Source organism: Aotus nancymaae, unplaced genomic scaffold (assembly GCF_030222135.1).
Source record: "Aotus nancymaae isolate 86718 unplaced genomic scaffold, 86718_ANA_hifiasm-v0.15.2.pri h1tg000006l, whole genome shotgun sequence".
In the NCBI taxonomy this organism is placed as follows: Eukaryota; Metazoa; Chordata; class Mammalia; order Primates; family Aotidae; genus Aotus; species Aotus nancymaae.
The window spans coordinates 69,591,342-69,612,022 of record NW_026988417.1 but is presented as its reverse complement, the minus strand read 5'-3'; the positions used below and the strand labels follow the sequence as shown (position 1 = coordinate 69,612,022).

At 41.4% G+C, this 20,681-nt stretch overlaps 1 protein-coding gene across 1 annotated transcript in view; it reads right to left on the bottom strand.

The window, feature by feature from the left end:
- Positions 1–20,261, bottom strand: part of SHROOM3 (shroom family member 3) — a 199,288-nt gene extending 179,027 nt beyond the window's left edge. Inside the window, exon 1 of the mRNA XM_012446997.3 lies at positions 20,056–20,261. The gene's annotated coding sequence lies outside the window, so the exon portion shown is untranslated. The remainder of the gene's footprint in view (positions 1–20,055) is intronic.
- Between the last annotated feature and the right edge of the window lie 420 nt (positions 20,262–20,681).

Sequence of the window (20,681 nt, the reverse complement as noted above, 5' to 3'; positions counted from 1 at the left end):
ACATACATTACCATCTCACACCTATTCCAAAAGTGACTACATAATTGGAAGTAAATCACTCCTCAGTAATCGCATAGCATTTCATAGGTTTAAACGAAATATTGGTTGGCTACTTATTTGTTATTTTCTTCCCTTATTCCTTCCTGTCTACATCATTAAGTATAATTATTGGTATAAAAGAGGTTTTCAATACCCATTACTAAACTGCATTCTAGCCTGGGCAAGAAAGCAATACTCCCATTCTCTCTCTCTTTCTCTTCCTTTTTCTTCCTCTTCTTCATTCTTTTTTTTCTTTCTTTCTTTCTTCCAAAAAAAAAAAAAAGGGCAGGGGCGGGGCTTGGGAGTATATAAGGTCTCCCAATTACTCATTTCCATGGATTACCAAGGGCTGGTGGTAACTATGCCCTATGGGTAAAAACAATTCATAGTTTCATGATGCCCACGCAGTGACTTATTCTGATGTAAAGATGGCTATTTAAAGCTAGCCTTGAAACTCTGTCCTTTATTAACCAAGAGAAAAAAAAATCCACCCCTCATAGAAACCAGGCCCAACAGCATTATTGCAGAACCTGTTGCTTTTGTGTTAGACTTTACAGCTGCAAACTGAAACCTGGTGGCTTGTGGCCAGTAATAAATAGAAAATGCGGAGGTCCCAGGATGAAGACATGAGTTTTTATTTGTCTTCAGATATTGACATTCCCCAGAGCCACCACAGTAAAAACAGAATTAAGATGCAAAAGGAATTGAAGACTTTCCTTTGCTATCCCAAGTCTGGGAATCTTTTCAAATTTAAATGAATATCTGTCAAACTAATTAAGAGAAGATGCAATGCTCTTGTTCTGTGCTCATTAGAGAGCAACTTACTGGTCCTAAATTCCTCAGGGTGTGGGAGTGAATAGGTCTCAACACTCTAGTTTAAGATTCTTGGCTTTGTTTATTTCCACTTTGGTCTGTTCATCTCCTAGACCCAGAAGGATCACAAAACATGCGTTAAATCAAGCTTTAATTCCATAAAACAGAAATAGATTAGATTTTGAGATGTTGCAACTGATGCTTTTAGTCAATAAAACTGGAGGAAATGACCAGTATTCGTTTGCATTTGAATGACATCTTTTTCCCAGAATGCTTTATATTCCTGAGCACACTGCAAATCTCAAATGTTTCTCATACACACATACGTATAAATAAATATTGCACACACACACACACACACACACAGTTGTCCTGCCATTTTTGAAGATTTTGAATTGAGGCTCAGTAAGATGATTTGGTAAAAAATAGGCAAACTGTCAGAGTCAAGAGTTTAGCATACCAAGACCACTACCTGCAAGCCGCAACAGCATTTTTTGGACTCCTGCCAGCTACTCACTAAATAGTATGTATGCAATTTAATTTATAATACATGTAATTTATACTCCCGGGAACTCTGGAGGTAAAGGTTTTTACTTCCATTTTATTTATTGTTTAATTTTTGAGAGGGAGTTTCACTCTGTTGCCCAGGCTGGAGTGCAGTGGCATGATCTTGGCTCACTGCAACCTCCGCCTCCTGGGTTCAAGTGATTGTCCTGCCTCAGCCTCCTAAGTAGCTGAGATTACAGGCGCCTGCCACCAGGCCTGGCTAATTTTTGCATTTTAGTAGAGATGGGGGTTTCACCATGTTGGTCAGGCTGGTCTCAAACTCCTGACCTCAAATGATCCGCCCGCCTCCCAAAGTGTGATTACAGGTGTTAGCCACCGCATCCAGCCTTTACTCCCATTTTACAGATACGAAAGCTGACATTCAGAGTAGCTAATGTGCATCACACTGGTAAGCAACAGTCAGTAGTAAGTATGACACTTAAAAATATTTGTTTGTTTAAAATATATAATATTGTGCCTTTAATACATTTTTGGAATTATGAAATGATAAAGAGTGATTCTGTATCAAAAGTGTTATATAGAAAGAAATTGAACTGTAGCTATTAGAATTTCTACCAAGTGTCTTTAAAGTCACATTTTAGAAAACAAGGATTTTTTTCCATCTATTTAAAAGCATACATATTGTCATTTTATTGTTGTTGTTTGGTTTTGAGATTTATGCCACTAAAAAAGTATTTCCCCCTCTTCAGCAACTTCATTAGGTTTTTTCCTTTGTTGTCACTTAGCTGAGTTGCACAGTTCTCTCCACAACTAAGCAATTCTCTTTGACCATTTCTTTATAGTTTCCTCTTTTTGCTCTTTATTTCTTAAATAGAATTATTTTAATTTCTGCTTACCCAAGTTACAAGGATGAGTTATACCTGCCTGCTCTCCGACAGTTTAAGGGGACACAGTATGCGATGTGCTGCAGCTACAAGGCATGCCAAATTCAAATCTAATTTATGGTGCTCATTATTTTTCCAACTTTTCTTAGAATTTTTATAAGGAGAACTATTCTCTCCCACTAGAATGCAATAAAATCATGCCTCGAAATCTCTCTTCTGAGCTGTACGTCATTTAGTTATTTCCTGGGTAAATCCTGGCTGTTGATTTCTCCACTTGTTTTTAATTAAAGTTCACTCTGATGATGCTGTCAAGGCTGTGGCTCCACTGCTGCGCCCACACCATTGAAGTCATCATGAAATAGGACTGACTGATCTTCCTACAACAAATCTTTCCACACATACACTCATACTGACGCTTTTACCGCCATGGAGACGTTACTTTTCAAGCCTGCATTTGAGCTGTATAAGAGGCATTTAAATCCAAATCAGTTTAATGGTTACTAGCAATGCTTCATTCAGCACTCTATCAAAGGTGCATGCACCTTGACCCTTGAGGAATTCAATCCAGGGAAACATATTAGATGGATTTTTGAAATTTTAGAGACAAAATGTACCCTAGAGATAAACGAGTTCACATTTTTGGTTTTATAGATGAGTAAATTCTTAGCCTTATATAGAGGTAATTGTTTATTTACTACAAATTCAATCTGAAATCAATAGAATATAATTCCTAGACCTCTTATTTTGAACGCAAGGTTACTTTTGTCTTATAAAACTTACTGTTTTAGTGTTTCAACATCCTTACTCTTTCTCTTTCCTATAGTGCCTTAGATGGTTATGATTTCAAAAGTCTCAGACACTAACAATTATCAGCATCAATGCTTAAAAAACAATGATTTCCGGCTGGGTGTGGTGACTCACACCTGTAATCCCAGCACTTTGGGAGGCTGAGGTGGGTGGATGATGACATCAGGAGATCGAGACCATCCTGGCTAACAGGTGAAATCCCGTCTCTACTAAAAATACAAAAAATTTTAGCTGGGTGTGGTGGCATGCACCTGTAGTCTCAGCTACTCAGGAGTCTGAGCCAGGAGAATCGCTTGAACCCAGGAGGTGGAGGTTGCAGTGAGCCAAGATCATACCACTGCACTCCAGCCTGGGTGACAGAGCGGGACTCCATCTCAAAACAAACAAACAAACAAAAAACAAAACAATAACAACAAAAAACAATGTTTTCTAATATTTTTATGGTATTCTTTAGGTGAATAGTTCCCATCTGAACATTTAACGAGGAAATTCAAACTTTCAAGAGATCATTTTGATCAAACACCTTTGCTCACCAGAACAACACAGGCAACTTAGATACCACACGAAATGTAGTTAAGCTCAAAAGCAATCATGTGTCTGTATGTAGGAGAGCAAGTGAGACATGTTCTAGAAACCTGTTTGTGTATAGCATTTTCATCCTATCCTGCTTTAAGAACAATAAATATTACATAATATCTCAACAACTCGGCATAAATATAGCCAGACCATATTTGATATCAACAGCTTTAAAGCACAATCAACCAGTACCCCCCAAGTATTACAACAGGCTAAACGAGTTGAAAGCATCCTCTTCCAAGGCAGCCAGAGGCTCCAATTCTAACATATGTCCTCCTCTGCTGCCTGAAGACTGAGATGCTCTAGAGGCTTAAGAATACAAGATGCTGGGGCCGGGTGCGGTGGCTCACGCCTATAATCCCAGCACTTTCGGAGGCCGAGGCGGGTGGATCACGAGGTCAAGAGATCGAGACCATCCTGCTCAACATGGTAAAACCCCGTCTCTACTAAAAATACAAAAAATTAGCTGGGCACAGTGGCATGTGCCTGTAATCCCAGCTACTCAGGAGGCTGAGGCAGGAGAATTGCCTGAACCCAGGAGGCGGAGATTGCGGTGAGCCAAGATCGTGCCATTGCACTGCAGCCTGGGTAACAAGAGCGAAACTCCGTCTCAAAAAAAAAAAAAAAAAAGGAATACAAGATGCTGGTGTTATTCTATTACTTCATATGGTCATACTGCACAGAAAGTCAGAGGCTTTGGTCATAAATCAGTCAATAAATGTCCTGTTCCAAAGTATGGATTTTTTGTTTTGTTTTGTCTGGGGTTTTTTTGGGTCTTGCTCTGTCACCCAGGCTGGAGTGCAGTGGCATGATCTAAAAGAAGTAGAGGCGTAAGGCCAGGCACGGTGGCTCAGACCTATAATCCCAGCACTTTGGGAGGCCAAGGCGGGTGGATCACCTGAGGAGACCAGCGTGGCCAACACAGTGAAATCCCGTCTCTACTAAAATACAAAAAATTAGCTGGGCATGGTGGTGCACCTGTAGTCCCAACTACTCTAGAGGCTGAGGCAGGAGAACCCCTTGAAGCTGGGAGGCGGAGGTTGCAGTGAGCAGAGATTGCACCATTGCATTCCAGCCTGGGTGACAGAGCAAGACTCTGTCTCAAAAATAAATAAATAAATAAATAGTAGAGGAGCACGAGACTCCATCTTGAAAATAAATAAATAGAAAGAAAGAAAGTAGAGGAGTATATTTTCCCTACATAACCTGAGGAAAATAATTTCAATTAACAGGATGGCTAATTCCTTGCTGAAAGAGACAGTCCCGTGCTGGAAGCTCCCAACAGCTGTTACTTAACTCAGTGTTTCTCAGCCTTGGCACTACTGACAATTGGGACCAGACCAGGTAATTCTCTATTGGTGGGGCCTTTCCTGTGCATTGCAGGATGTGGGCAGCATCCCTGACCTCTACCTACTAGATGCCAATAGCACAACCCCCTTCCCACACCACACACAGTTGTGACTACTGAAAATCTCTCCAGGTTTTGCTAAATGTCCCCTGGTGGGAAATCGCCTCTACCTGAGAACCACTGATTTAAATTTTTAACTGTCACCAAATTTTCTTTCCCTTTTACAACAAACTACGGATGGCTAATTTTAAACACGCTGAAAACTTATTTTCCTTCTCAAAGGCGTGGGTTGGTGCAAAGGTAATTGTGGTTTTTGCCATTAAAGTAATTGCAAAAATCATGATTACTTTTGCACCAACCTAACAGATTTTAGGGTAGTATAAAAATACAGACTTTCCACTTTCCTAGTCCCTGGTTCTGTTTGATTCTCATGGATGCTTCATGAGGATTCAGTGCCAATCAAAACCAGTAATACTTAAACACGTATTTCTTATCTCAGGTATTTTTACAATATTAACTCCCAAATTCTCACCACTCCCTTTTCTACAGGTGAGATAAGAAGAATATTTGTTCGTTTTCAGTTACAATATCGTATAAAAATGTTGTTAATTTGTAAAAGCATTAAATGGGAGCATTTATAAAAATTTCCATATTGCACCTATGGGCAATGAAAACTGGCAGCACCAACAGAGACATTCCAGAGCAATGACCAAAGTTAGTCACCTGGTGTCTTATCAAGACCGTTTCTTGATAAGAAAGTTGAAGTACATTTTCTTTAGGTGCTATTAGCTGCTGAAGTCACAGGCTGGTAGTTAATCAATGTGCTTTGTTAAATTATTATTATTTTTTTTTGAGACAGAGTTTCGCTCGTTACCCAGGCTGGAGTGCAATGGCGCGATCTCGGCTCACCGCAACCTCCGCCTCCCAGGTTCAGGCAATTCTCCTGCCTCAGCCTCCTGAGTAGCTGGGATTACAGGCACGCGCCACCGTGCCCAGCTAATTTTTTGTATTTTTAGTAGAGACGGGGTTTCACCATGTGGACCAGGATGGTCTCGATTTCTTGACCTCGTGATCCACCCGCCTCGGCCTCCCAAAGTGCTGGGATTACAGGCATGAGCCACCACGCCCAGCCTGTTGAATTATTAATGTAATATCATGTAGCTTCAGTGGCCTACTCTATCCTAGGAAAACACCTTGATCATGTGAAAGCCGAAAGTACCAGTTTTTTGCTTTCTTTCCAGTGATTTCTATAGTCTAACGGTATGCTTCTCTGTCCCAAGCATAATCAGCACAGTACCTCAAGACACATCTGGAAGGAGCAAGCCATGTATATAACCTGCTCTTTGACTCACGCGGCATGGAACTCTTTGTTCTCAGGTTAACCCATAAAGAAGGCAACATAATATATGCAGGCCCACAAAATAATCAAAGGCTGCAAAAGCAAGTCTTTTTTTTTTTTTTTTTTTAGACCGAATACAGTGGCACATTCATGGCTCACTGCAGCCTTGACCTCCTGGGCTCAAGTCAGCTTCCCGTTTCAGCCTCCTGAGTAGCTGGGACTACAGGCGTGTACCACCACACCTGGCTAATTTTTAAAACAATGTTTTTGCAGAGACAGGGTCCACTATGTTGTCCTGGGCTCAAGTGATCCTCCTGCCTCAGCCTCCCAAAGTGCTAGATTCCAGGTGTTACACCCTTTCTTGATATCTAAACACTGGCATTAACAAATACAACAGCACCACCACTTGTGACCAGCATGTGCCTACAGGTCCTGTGCCAAGCACCCCCCTTCCTTGTCCCTTAACCCGTATAACAGCTCCATGAGGAAACCATATTTCCCTACATTTTACAGATGAAGTTCACAGATAAGTATTCTGCCCAAAGTGACAGACGGTGATGAACTAGGAATTCAAACCCAGGACCATTCAACTTCAAAGCCTGTGCTAGGACACCATCACGACAAGCTCAGGGAGACGGAAAGAATGCTGCTGACATGTCCACCACCAGAAACAAAATAAAACCTGCTTTCTCCGAAGGCAATGGGAAAGGGTTTGAGATACCCTAGATTTATATTATTTTCATCTTGAAACAAAGAATAAAGGAGATGAACTCGTTTTCTGCAGCTGGTCATTACTCTCTGACCTATCTTGAATGGCCAGTTTATCCACTAAGGGGGATTTTGCTGTACTTGAATGGAATGGCAATGCAAGAGACCCTACAGTTTCTTTTCGTATCAATTGCTCATTCTCTGAAGGGACACAACTCAGGATCAAGGTGTTTTTCCCTCTGTCTCAAAAGGTACTACTAAAGCCTTCCTTTTAATCTTTAACCACCATGCTAATATAAGGAACTCTTTTATTGTTATTATTAAACAGGTAACACCTCAGTACACACTGTGGCAAAGTTCTTGGGTTTATTGATCTTTGCTGGAATGTGATAATCTTCCACTGAGCCTGCTGAAGCTGAAACCCTGGGAGTCATCCTCCTCACCTTGCTCCCCTGCACCCAAGCAGTCAGCCGATCACCAAGTCTACCTGCTATACCTTCTGGATATTCAATGCACCACTTCCTTTCCTTCCCCTCCCACAGCTGACATTCAGGCTCCCATTATTTTTCACCTGGACCAGCCTTTCCTCACTGGTTTCTTTTGCTTCAGACTTAGCATCTTTAAAACCAGCTCGCAAAATGCAGCAAGAATGGTCTTTTGCAAGCACAAGTCTGATTTTGTCACTACTCTGCCTTTTAATTATTTATTAATGCCTCATCACCTTTCTGGGTTCTGTTCAAACTCATGAGCATCCTCACACACACTCTTTAGTCAAAGAATACCAAATAAGCTAAGACAGGGCTACCCCCATCGTGGCCCTTTGTCAAACCAGAAAACGCCACCTCTTTCTCCAGGTGGATACAGCTGCACCAGGGAGCAAAGCCCAGGCTGAATTTTAGCCCCTGCTTCCCACTTCCTGGCCACCCCTACCCCATCCCCACCTTGTCTTTTAGCAGATCACGAGTGTGCCATCAGCCCTGCAGCCCTGGCTAAGGTTCTCTTTGAGTATTTCTCTCCCTTTGCGTAAGCTACTTTGTCTAGCTAGAACACCTTCACTCACTAAATCCATTTACCTAACACCTCTTCATCCTTCCAAAGATCAAGACAATCATCCTCCTACAAGAAGCTTTCATCTTTTCTATGCTACCAGAAAAACTTCATTACAGCATGCCTGCTATAAGCATAGATTTTTCTTGTCTATTTTCACCGGTAGGTGCTGCATTCTCTGAAAGCAAGAACCCAGTCCTTCAGATTTGCATGTCCACAAAGCCTAGAGCAGTGCCTGGGAGACTGTAGATAAGACGTTGCTAAATGCCAAACAAACAAATGCTGCCTCTTGCTGTCTGAGCCTTGTCACCTTGTTAGATGGGGGCCTTTTGGTCCCCCCGCAACCAGCAATTTGGAGATTACACAACGAGGGGATCTGCTTCCTCAAAGTACATAATCCCTACTCAAATAACTAGAAGCCAGATCTCATTTATCAATTATTTCATTAACCTATGATTTAGAAGAATAAACATCTTGGATTTCAGCTTCCTGTTCCTTCTTGACAAGTTCACTCATAGATCTGTCATGGAACATTTTGTCCTTCACTGGGTCCTGCTCCTTTCTTTCATCTTCTCCTCCTTGTCTTGTTCTACTTAACAAGAGCCATCCAGCTGGATGGTGCGTGCATGGGAATTTGTGTGACTCTCTAGTTTCACAAATGTTTGTACCATTTGCATAACAAAATATAAAAAATAAACATGAAAAAATCTATCCATACTTCCTGAATGATGGTCTCCATGTCTTATATTTCCACCTTCCATGGGATTTTTCTCATTAGTCCAGTTGGCCTTCGCCTCATGGCCACACCGATTTTGTTTATGACTTCACTCTGCTCTCCCAGTCACTTCCTCCTCGAATCCTTTACTAATTTCCCACTGATGGGAATCCACAACTCTCTTTGCCTATTTAAGTCAGGCCAAAAGGAATACAGCCACCAGATTTAAACTCCCTGTCAGACAAAGGCACTTGTATATCTGATATCAAGTCATTTTATTTATGAAAAATGTACTTGTCGATCAGGTCATCTCTTTCGCTGAGTCGCTTTAGGAAAGACGGCAGATATTACACCTTTTATCAGAGACAGAGGTTACTGTCTCCCCGTTCCCATCTATTCTAGGAGGACATGGTCCCTAACAAGGCCCTGTTGAAGTGGTGAGGCTGAACCTGCTCTTCCTCAGCTATAGGCAGAGCTGTTCGCATTGCTGCTGATGCAACCTGGTGCTGGGCAAGGCTGAGTTTATCAGGTGGTAAGGCTCTAGAGCTGTGGGGCACCTGGGGTAGAGCCCAGTGATGGCTCTGGGGTGAGCCAGGTCCACACACTAGCAGATGTGAGGGACGGAATCCCAGAAGCTCAGAATGATTCTGATGGGATTTTGTTCCTGCTGTTGCAAATGATGAAGTGACACCAACAGAGAAATTCAAGCAAAAATGGGAATTTCTTGAGAAGGCCAGGGATGGAGATGGCCTCAGAGACTGGAAATTATTGTCAGGTTATCCCTTGAGAGAGACAGCATCCACTGGAGTGTGTGTGTGTGTGTGTGTGTGTGCTTCTCTGTGCCTATCTACCTACCTATACATCTAGACACAGTCATGCATTGCTGAACGATGGGAATACGTGACAAGATTAGGCAATTTCATTGTACAAACATCATAGACAGTATGTACACAAACCTAGATGTTATATACAACATCTTTTGCTTTTCTTCTTAGAGACAGGGTCTTGCTCTGTTGCTCAGGCTGGAGTATAGTGGTGTGATCACAGCTCACTACAGCCTCTACCTCCCAGGCTCAAGCAATCCTTTTGCCTCTAACTCCCAAGTAGCTGGGATCATAGGCACAAGCCACCACACCTGGCTATTTTTTATATGACAAAACAAATGTCCCAGCACATTACTGAAGATCAAGCATTTCCCCTACTTGATCTGCAGGGCCAATAGCAAGTGCTGTGTATCACGTTTCTGTATATGCTCTATTATCAGTTTACGGAACCACTGTCATGCATGGGGTGTGTTGTTGACCCAAATGTTATTATGTGGTGCATGACAGGATAAACATAGAGAGAGCAAGGTGAGAAAAAGACCTCACTTTCATCTACACCAACCAGATGCAGTGTGTGTGCATGTGGGGGCAAAGTGCACAGAAGACAACCACAGAGCAGAGAACTTCAGGTTTACCTTATCCCAGATGAACAACTGCCAAAGAGACTTCTGCCTCCTTAGACTCCATGTATGAAAACATAAAATTCCAAAGAAATCCTCTGATTTGCCTGGCTTAGACACTTGCTCATCTAAGACAGGCCCTCATAATTGTTTATTCAATGGTCACCAACCCCTGTTTTACTCCACAAGTATAATTTTGATTCTATTACACCATCAGATAATGATGTGCTCAGAAAGCAGCTCCTTCATCACCCTAAGGGATTAACCCTGCCTGATCTATACCATTCATGGTAATCTGACTCCCTGGCAGTTACTAGTGTAGGCAAGGATATAGGACATAAGCCTAGCTAATGAGATCTGACCCCCCCAAAAAAAGAGAGTTTGCAGGATGATTTTTGAAAAAGTATTTCTCATTCTTGATGAAATACACAAAACTAGAACTCTTTTCCTTCTTTGGACAAAGATCTGTGAGGACATGATGCCTGGAGCCACAGCAACCATCTTGCAACCATGAGGAACAAACCTAAGGAAGAAAATCATCATGCTAAAGGTGGTAGAATGAAAATACAGACAAACCTGGAGCTTTGATGACATCACTATGACATTAAAGTAACCCTGGCACCATGTCTTTCAGGAAGCCAGACTGCAGACAGAGCAATGGAACTGATGTTCAAAGTCAGCTGAAATGAGCAACTATACAACCCAAAAAGAAAGTGAATAGCTACCTACTTTCTAAATAATAATAAGACTTAATGGTTTTTGAGTTCCTATTGCATGTCAGGCAGTGTTCCAAGTGCTTTATATATATTATCTCACTTAATCTACACAACAACCCAACAAGGTAGAAACTGATTATTCCCTACTTTTTAGATGAGTAAATGAGGTCCAGAAACATTAAGTAACTTATCCAAGGTCACAAATTCAGCAGTGCCAAGGTTGGAACTCCCACGAAGGCCTTCTGCCTCCAAGAGCTTTTAACCACTAGGTTAACGTTGAGGTATTCCTGGCTTCCTATAGTTGGATTTCACAAGCTTCCTTCATATCTTTCAAAGAAGCCTCTTTTTATTTGAGTTGGTCTGGGTGGGTTTATGTTCACTGCACCCAAATGTTCTCTCAGACACTGGCATTGGCAAGATTCGGGCTTGCTTTCTCTACTCTGTAACAAATCTGTGAATCTCAATGTCTATTTGTTAAATGCAACAAATCCAAATCACACAGTAGAGCCCTGATTTAGTGGAATTCATGGCGTTCCAATGGTTCCCTGTTCCTTTCCCAATTGTCACATAGCAGGTGTTAGTCTGACATCAGGGTCCTGTGGAGCTACACTTCCAATACGATGTGCTTTATTAATTAAACTATGAATGAGTACCTAATAAGGGATGAAATTGTTGGCACTGTAATTCAAACACTGTGATTGTCCCATGATGTCCTCAGCTCTGATTTTATGTTTTTTAACTTTTCAAAGTTAAAGTTTTTATGTAAGCAGCATCCTGCGATTGCATGTATCATGTGACTCTTGAGACTAGGAAGATACTTCTATGGCCTTAGTATTGTTTATTCATGTCACACCCTCACTCCCTCATTTAGTCAACAAATATTTGAGTATCTGCATGCACCAGATACTACACTAGGCACTGGTATCAATAGGTTATGTTCTCTGCCCTCACATAGGGCAATAAAGTGTAATAATATGCCATATCAGTTTTCCCTCTAAATCAACAGAAGAGCTACAACAAATAAAAAGAGCACGTAGGATTAGATACTTGTGGATGAGAAATCCAATGTAGCAGCTAGGTGCACAGACTCTGTTGTCAGATGACCTGGGTTCAAGTCCCTGTCACTGTGTGACTTTGGATCAGTTCTCCTGTATCTCAGTTGTTTAACCTGTTAAATGGGGACAAGAACTGTAGCTCTGTCATTGGGTTAAGAGAGATAAGATTTTTGCAAATCACTGAAAATGTAATAAGTACTATAGAAATGTTTTTCCCAAAGGAAAAAGAGCTTCAGTCCACTCCACCCACTGACCTTAACTGAGCAACCTGGCAGCCAGCAGTAGAGATGTGACAGCACCAGAAACTGCACGCAGGCACAAAGCATCATCAGTGTTGGGGACCAGGGTGACACTGCAGGAAGATGACTGCCCTAGCTACCGCCTCCAAGTGAAATAGGGCTTCCACAATCAGTTGCTTCTGGCTCTCAGAATTCCCAAACTAAGGTGTCAGTTAAAAAGAACTGAAGGTGATGTTTCCTAAAGATTTGGTTTTTAATAAGCAGATCTTAGAAGGAAGCAGAAACACAAATCTGGAAGGGATTTTAGAAGTCAAGTTCTCCCCCCAATTTTTTTTTAAAGTTTACATTGTTTAATAATTAGAGGAATGCTGTAAAGATTACTGATTTGACAACTAAAAATACACAACATATGTCATAAAAAATAGTGGAAGTCGTGAAGCCAAAAGATTAGAACTTGACCAACTGAATAAATAATAGGGCCAGTCATTGTGGGTGGTTTTATCATTCCTTCAGATTTATATTAAATTATATCATCCATTGTGGAGAAATAGGAACACTTTTACACTGTTGGTGGGAGTGTAAATTAGTTCAACCATTGTGGAAGACAGTATGGCGCTTCCTCAAGGATGTAGAACTAGAAATACCATTTGACCCAGCAATCCCATTACTGGGTATATACCCAAAGAATTATAAACCATTCTATTATAAAGACACATGCACACCCATGTTTATTGTGGCACTGTTCACAATAGCAAAGACTTGGAACCAACCCAAATGTCCATAAATGATAGACTGGATAAAGACAATGCGGCACACATGCACCATGGAATACTATGCAGACATAAAAAAGGATGAGTTCATGTCCTTTGCAGGGACATGGATGAAGTTGGAAACCATCATTCTCAGCAAATAGACACAAGAACAGAAAACCAAACACCGCATGTTCTCACTCATAAGTGGGAGTTGAACAATGAGAATACATGGACACAGGGAGGGGAACATCACATACCGGGGCCTGTCGGCAGGGGTGGGGGGGGGTGGGGGCGCTAAGGGAGGGATAGCATTAGGAGAAATACTTAATGTAGTTGATGGAGTGATGGATTCAGCAAACCACCGTGACACTTGTATACCTAAGTAACAAATCTGCATGTTCTGCCCATGTACCCCAGAACTTAACGTATAATAATAAAAAAAATTATATCATCCATGTTCTTTACTGTATTTGGGTTGAAGAGGTAAAAACATGGTACCTTTCTGAGTCATTAATTACATGATCTCTGCTAGGATCCCAAATCCACTAGGGGTTATTCTTGTTATTAAGAAATAACCCCTAATAGATTTGGGATCCTAGCAGAGATCATGAAGATAAACTTTATGTCATGTGGATAAACTCAAACCCCTCTGACTACTGATTGATTAATCAGCCTCTCCTGAAACATTTCTAATAATGAAAGTGTACATTTTTAGACAGATATTTTCATTCATTGAGCATCTCTAGTTATCATCAAGTAATTCCTTTTGTTGCTCCCAAATCACTTATTGTGGTTCTGGAGCAAGGATATCCCTGACTCTTAATGATGGTCTTCGTATGCTTGGAGAAAAGGATTCCCTGTCTTCGAATCTCCTGAGCTAGTCACCACTTGACATGAGTAAAGACGTAAGTCCCTCAGGTTCAAAGAAGGAGATCAACAGAATCTAGACATTCAAAGAGGTGTCTGGGAAGATCATTTTGAGAAAGGGTCCCTGAAGTGCCCTGAAAGGTAATCTTGCTTCAGGACTCTGGGGAGAAGAAAAGCACATTGATTTCTTATTTTTATTATATCTGCAATATGCTCCTCCCCACCTCGAATCCTGCTGCCTAGCAAAGGAAATCGATATCAAAACTCAAACATGAGTACATTGTGATATCATGCGAATTCAGTGGAATTCAACAAGACTTTTGTAGCTGAAATTGGAACCAAATGTCTCAAAATACACCTGTCCCTAGAGAGCATGGACTTGGAACTTTCAAAATGGAAACACTGATTTAGCTTAATCAAGGTCAGTTTTTTAAAAGCAAGTTTTTTTCTGTGTATATGTGACAGTATAGACTTGGAACTTTCTTAGCTGATAGAACTGAATATTTAAGAGGCCAAGTTTGGGAGTTTAATTCTCATAAGGAACAATTAGCTTTGATCAGAACAAAGCTCTGTGCTGTGTGTTCACAAAATCCTAAGTAGTGGTAATAATAAGTGAATGAATGACAGCTAACAAGCACAGAAGATTTTCTGCATGCTAGGTGCTCTATGGAAGGCTTCACACAAATTATTTCATTTAATGCTCATAACTGCTCTGTGAAGCAAGTTCTCCTAGGATTTATTCAGAGTAAAAGCTAACTGTTTTCACTCCCAGTGACCCACTCTGTCTCTCTGCCCCTGCCACATTCTGCTCCACCCACACTGGCCTCCCAGCTCTTTCCCAAACTTGTCTGCCCCAGGGCCTTTGCACATGCTCTTCTCTGTCTACAGTGCTCCCCAGGTAACCTTCAAGGCTCATTTTCTCCCTTTTTTCAAGTTTTCTTTTAAATATCATCTTCTTAGCAGGTCCTTCCACCACGCCCTAGAAAACTGCAATACTGTCTCTGCCATTATATGATGTACTTCTCTGCTTTATGTGTTTTTCATAGCAGTTATAATTTTCTAGCCCATAATACAATTGATTTATCTTTGTGTTATCTGACTTATTACCTGTGTCACTTGACTAGAATGTGTGCCAGAATTTTTGTCTACTTTTGTTCACAGCTCCAAACTTGGTACCTAGAAACCCAACTGACACATGGTAGGCACTTCATAAATATTTGGTGGTTATATTTTATATAGGAGGCAATATGCACAAAAGGGGTAAGAGTCATGCCTTTTACAGAAAGAAAAACTTCATTAGGAACCTGTGTTTCAGAAACCAGACTTGAAGTACAGATCCCTTTCCGGGTGGGTTGGCGCCATTACTAGGGGCAATGTATTAGATCTGAATAATACGTAAGTAGCAATACATACCACCAATCAAGAATATAAGGAAGTATTCCAAGTGTGTTCCATATTCAGGAATTATGTAATGATAGTCAAAAATCACTTGGAATATTTTGCGACTCTACTGGGAAATTTTATTTCACGAAACTTGAGGGAAATGTGCCAAACTAAAAACTGAAGGAGATCTGAAAGTTCTCATGAAAATGTTTTCCCAGCGTTGTGCCGCAGCAAGAATAACAGCATGTAATACTTCTTTATAGGTGCCAGTCAGATTCAAGCATCTTTTCCCAAGTTCCTTTTAGGTGAATATATTTAACCTCCTTAACAATGCAAGAACCCAATTTGCAGATGAAGCGCTGTGCTCTGAGAGGTGGTGTGTGTTTCTGAAACAGCCCGGTAAGGGGTGCAATTCGGAACAGAATAGAATTCTTTTGTCTCTGTCTGGCACGCCTGCCCAGGCTTCATGTATTTATCATTTTACAGTGTCTTCTATCCTGAGAAAAAGCCTCAGTTTTTGTAAATGACTAGCTTACTGTCTCATCGATGAAAAAATATAGAACTACAAATATTACTTTCCCTACTTCTTTTTCTGAGGTCTGCTGTTGCACAGATTCAAGAGATTCATACTGTAGGGCGTACATCATCATAGTAAAATTAGTGTCTTTGTCTGAAGTTCATTTCACTAACCAAATAGCCAGGCATAGAAAGCTCACATTATTACAGAGGAGGAAAAGGGCAGCTGCTGACAGGATCGCTAAGAGCAAGGGATACCAGGAAAATCTCAAAACTCTGACCACTTTTTTCTTAACCATGTTTTTGCTGATTATTTTCTCCACAGCTGTGGAAACTTGTTTCACCTCCATTCTTTTCCAAAAAAAAAAAAAAGAAGAAGAAGAATTCTACCCCGGGGGAGAAAAAAAAAATTAAGACCTCAACACCAAGTACAAATTGCTCATTTAAAGAACAGGAATGAAGGATGAGGGGGCTTTTCTTCCTTAAAAGCTCATCACTCTGTAGAAAGAATCTGAATGCTGTCCTGATTCTTCTTGAGCAGTGGAGCAGTTTTTTTGGTTTTGTGTGAGTTAATTTTAATTAAAAAAAAAAAGCACCATTCTTGAGAAGCTGTTGCTATGAGACTTCCTGGGCCACAACAGATGGCCGCAAGAACAGTTCTCAGGCCAGAGCTCGGAGCTCTGAGGCCTCCACTCAGGCATACCATTAACATTCCTGAAATACCTTCGGAGGCAATGCAGGCCAGCCACCTTCAGACGGCTCACCCGCAGCTGGCCTCCCTGGTCAAGGGGCCAGGGTTGAAATTTGTTATAAATGAAATGATCAGGTCTTTCCAGGAAAAAGCCAGAGGAGAGAAGGTGCTGTCCTTAGTTTAGGCTTCAGGAAAACTTTACTAACAACCCACTGGGGTTTGAGTTGTTCAGGTGAGCACATGCCCAATTAATTTCATTGTTTTACCGCTCTCTCTCCCAGTCACAGAGTGATCCAGTTAAGAGAATCAGCATATTTTTGGCCTGAAGCATTTTAGCGCCGAGAGAGAACTGCTCGGGGAAAGATTTAAGGATCCCTGATTTCCCTTTTGACAGAAAGACAAAAAGGGAAGGAGAACTGCTTGGTATTTGAGGTTGTAACTTCTCACCCACTTCCTGGTAGTGTCGGACAAATTCTTCCATTTAATCCTTTTTCTCTCTCTCTTCCAAACTAGGATAATGATATATGACCTACCTCAGATGGAAGAACTAGTGATCCATGATTAATAAACAACTGAGAAACGACTGGATAAATATCAGATCACTAAGACTGGGCCTCCACTCCTGCGGGGGTGAAGATAAGGGAAGAACTTGCAGACTCACTTCAGAGGCTGATTGCTGGGACCCCCACCCCGGGAGGGCTGATGGGCAATGCTGACCACAGGTTTTAGTGGGTGGAGGCTACTGGTAGTGTTACTGCTTACTAGGGAGCTTTGGCAAGTGAAAAAAACAAGTGTTTCTGAGCAGACAGAAACACTTCTGGCTTCTCAGGGTGGGGCTCATTTACATTCCATCTCCAGAGTTTTCGCTTTAAAGCCAGGTGTCCAGGGCAGAAGCAAAGTCCTCCTTAAGTGTCTGATGCTGGGGTCTCTTGACCACTTGTGGAACCTCAGTCATTCTATCAGTGTCGGTTCACACAAGTTTGTTGAGAGCTTTTATCTCAATGGAATTGGATGCTATGCCACCCATACCGCTCTGCAGCTACCATTTGGGTTTCATTTTTTAAACCAGTCAGTCCAACTAAGAAGCAAAATGATATGTGAGCCGGCTTAGGTTCATGCATTCCAAAATCATCTATTTGTCCGAAGGTATACCTTCCTACCTGTCTTAATGTGATCATTAAGACTGCTGGGGATTTTTAAATTTTGTTTTCTTAAAAACATGCCTTTTAGGGGTTTGGCCTAACAAGAAGTGCTACCTTTTCCCTATGAACCAGTGACATTTTAATGAAGTCATCTATGGAGGGGTGGAGGTGAGGAAGCTGTTTCTTTTTCCTGTGTCTAGGGCTACCCAAACTCAGCTTGCTTGTCTGTTACCTATGGCCAGAGCACATTGAGCTAAGGGAGGTCTTCCCCAAGCTGTTCAGCCTCTGAACTCACAGGCCTCCCCAACCCCAGGAAAAGTCAGAGGCCAAGGCTGAACTCTGTGGGAAGAAGGGGACAGAGAGACAAACAGAGAGAGAAAGGTGTCTGATGTTTGCAGCCTTCCTTTTGCAGAGCTGAACCTTCCAAGCAGAGCCAACGGGGTGCACCGTGTGTATCTCGGGGGAGGGGGGATGCGAGGCTTTCTTGTGCCCCGTTGTGTGTTGTGCTGTCCACAGCACCAGAAGGGACCCTCACCAAACAGCAGTCAGGGAGCCTGGCAGGCATTCCACAGTTCCCGGATGGAGGCTTTTAAAAATGATCACTCAGGAAACAATAAACTGAAGATACTTAATCCCCTTGCCCTCCAATCTAACTCTCTAGTGTTCTTGGAATAAAATATTTATCTTAGTTATTAATGATTGTGTTAAATTACATATTTAGGGTGCAGACTAGGGCTTTCTACACTCTTCATATGACATGTGGGGTTTGTGACTTTATTTACTTTTGAAGTATTGTTAAGAAGTTTTCCAGCAACCTCTCTTCCTTTTGGTGCCTTTTTAGGATACTGGGGTTTTTATGAATAGTAATTATGCTTAAAGACAGTGATTAGGGCTAAGATTAGGGTATATGATTAGGGTATTTATCTCTCTCCATACAAAAAATGACTTATCTTTAACCCAGGAAATTATCTTTGATTTATATATTCTCTAGGTTGTAAAGGTAGATTTTTGAAATGTAAATCAATGCTAAATATTCAATATCTACTTAGCTTTCCAATGTTCATTTCTCTTTAACTCTTTCAACATTTATAAATTCACTTAGTATCTACCTACCTATGGATCTATATTTTAAAATCATTTACATATACATTATATTTTTAAGTGATTGCTTTATACACTTTAAGATTGTGTGATGATCATATTTCACCTGATGGGTAATGCCATTTCTGGTGCTTTTATTCATGAAAGCAGTAATATTAATATTTATATTAAATATTAATGTGTTATATTATTATAGGAAAATGTTTTTATAAAGACACGTTAGCTAACAGCTGAAAAGAATGGAAAACTCCAACTGGCTATAATCATTGGAATAAAAAAACACATTTGAGGATGATTAACACAAATTCTGAATGACCTGTTTGCCCTATTGCTGTTTATTGAACAGAATCATTGAGAACTGGTAAACACCTTCTTTCATCTAAGTGTTTACATCCTTGAAATTAATGAGGTGGGAAAAGTAGTCTCAGAACCTCTTTGGATTTATAAAGAAAACTTTACCCATTTTCAGAATGTTTTCCATGAAAAAAATTTAAATCCAAGGGAAAATTACTTTCCTTCCTATCATAACAAAACAGGCAGGGTGAAAACACTAGTTCCAAACCACCAGTCTTTTTTTAATCAATCATCAATTATAAAATCCTCGAGTTAACAAATATGCTGACAGCAACCCCAGAGAAAAGACAGGATAGTACCTGAAGCATGTGTCAACTGATTTACAGGTAAAATGAAAGCAGGGCAGAGTTTGAGCTTAATCAGAATCTCAGCTTAACATTCCTAAGCATCTCAACTGTTGCTTAAATCTAGGTGCTTGCATTTATAATTCAACCTTCTCTCTGAAACATAAGGATGAGAAGAGTGAGCCAACCAATCAATATAATCCAGTTTTGCTGTTGAAGTGAAATTCATTGATTCACCCATGTTGAACAAACATAAAAAAAAGCTGCCTTCATATCCCAAATGAGAAGGTTAAATATAGCTTTAAAAATAAGTTATAATTAAAATTAGGCTATAAATCCTGAGGTCGCATGATTGGAGGGAGCCAAGATATTCAGACTGACTTGGTATTATTCTACAAGTTAGCATAGATATTTGTTGGTCTTAGCTAAGTTACTTTACTCTGTTTCACTTGAGCTTCTCATCAAATAGGAAAATGTGCCGGTTGCCTGAGAGGACTACAGTCATTTGTCAAGCTCTCTCCTCCAACTGCACATCTTTATTTATTCCTTTATATTATTTTGTCAGCGTATCTGACAGTCCAAAACCTTGGTGATTTCATCAGAAAGGCCTAACTAACTTGAACAACTTCCCTACCTCTCTTCAGTTCACCTTCCCAATACCGGCATTTCTGCCAAGATTAACGGAGAAATAATGTCAGCGAGAAATAACTGGGTTAAAATGGACTTACCTTAAGGAAGTCTATGCCCCGGCACGTCCATTGTCCTCAGTTATCTGTTGGACATTTCTGTCCTGCGTGACACGGGGCCAAGGCTGGTCCACCGCGGGGGCTTGGTGGCTTGGGGGAGGTGGCCCAGGGACGCGGTTCCGGCCCAGGAAGGATCCGCAGGAGCCAGCCCCAGGAAGGCAGAGCTGAGACACAGGTGTCTGACACCACAGACGCACCTCCGCTGGGAACCTGGGCTGCCCTGATTATCCAAGCACAAAAGGCAGTTTGAATGACTGCCTCCTCCCGGCCAATCGCCGGCCGCCTGCCTGACAGGAGCAGGCCCGCTGATGTAAGGGCAAGTCCTCTCGGCCAGAACCTGAGAACCGGTTTCCACGGCGCTGGCACTTGGCTCCGGCCGCCACTCGCAGGAGCTGCCAGTCGGGCTGTGGTGCCCTGCCCGTCCCCAACAAGTGTCGCTCTAGGGTCCTCTGACTCATAAACACGACCAGCTGCGAAGACCATTAAAGCGAAGGTAAAGAAGAACACAGAGTCGGCAGCTTTATCAGCCCTTCCTCCCAGCCCTGGCCAGTCTGGCTTCTTTGTAGCTAATTAAGTTCAATGTTTAATTAGCTATGGTTTTTGCAAGC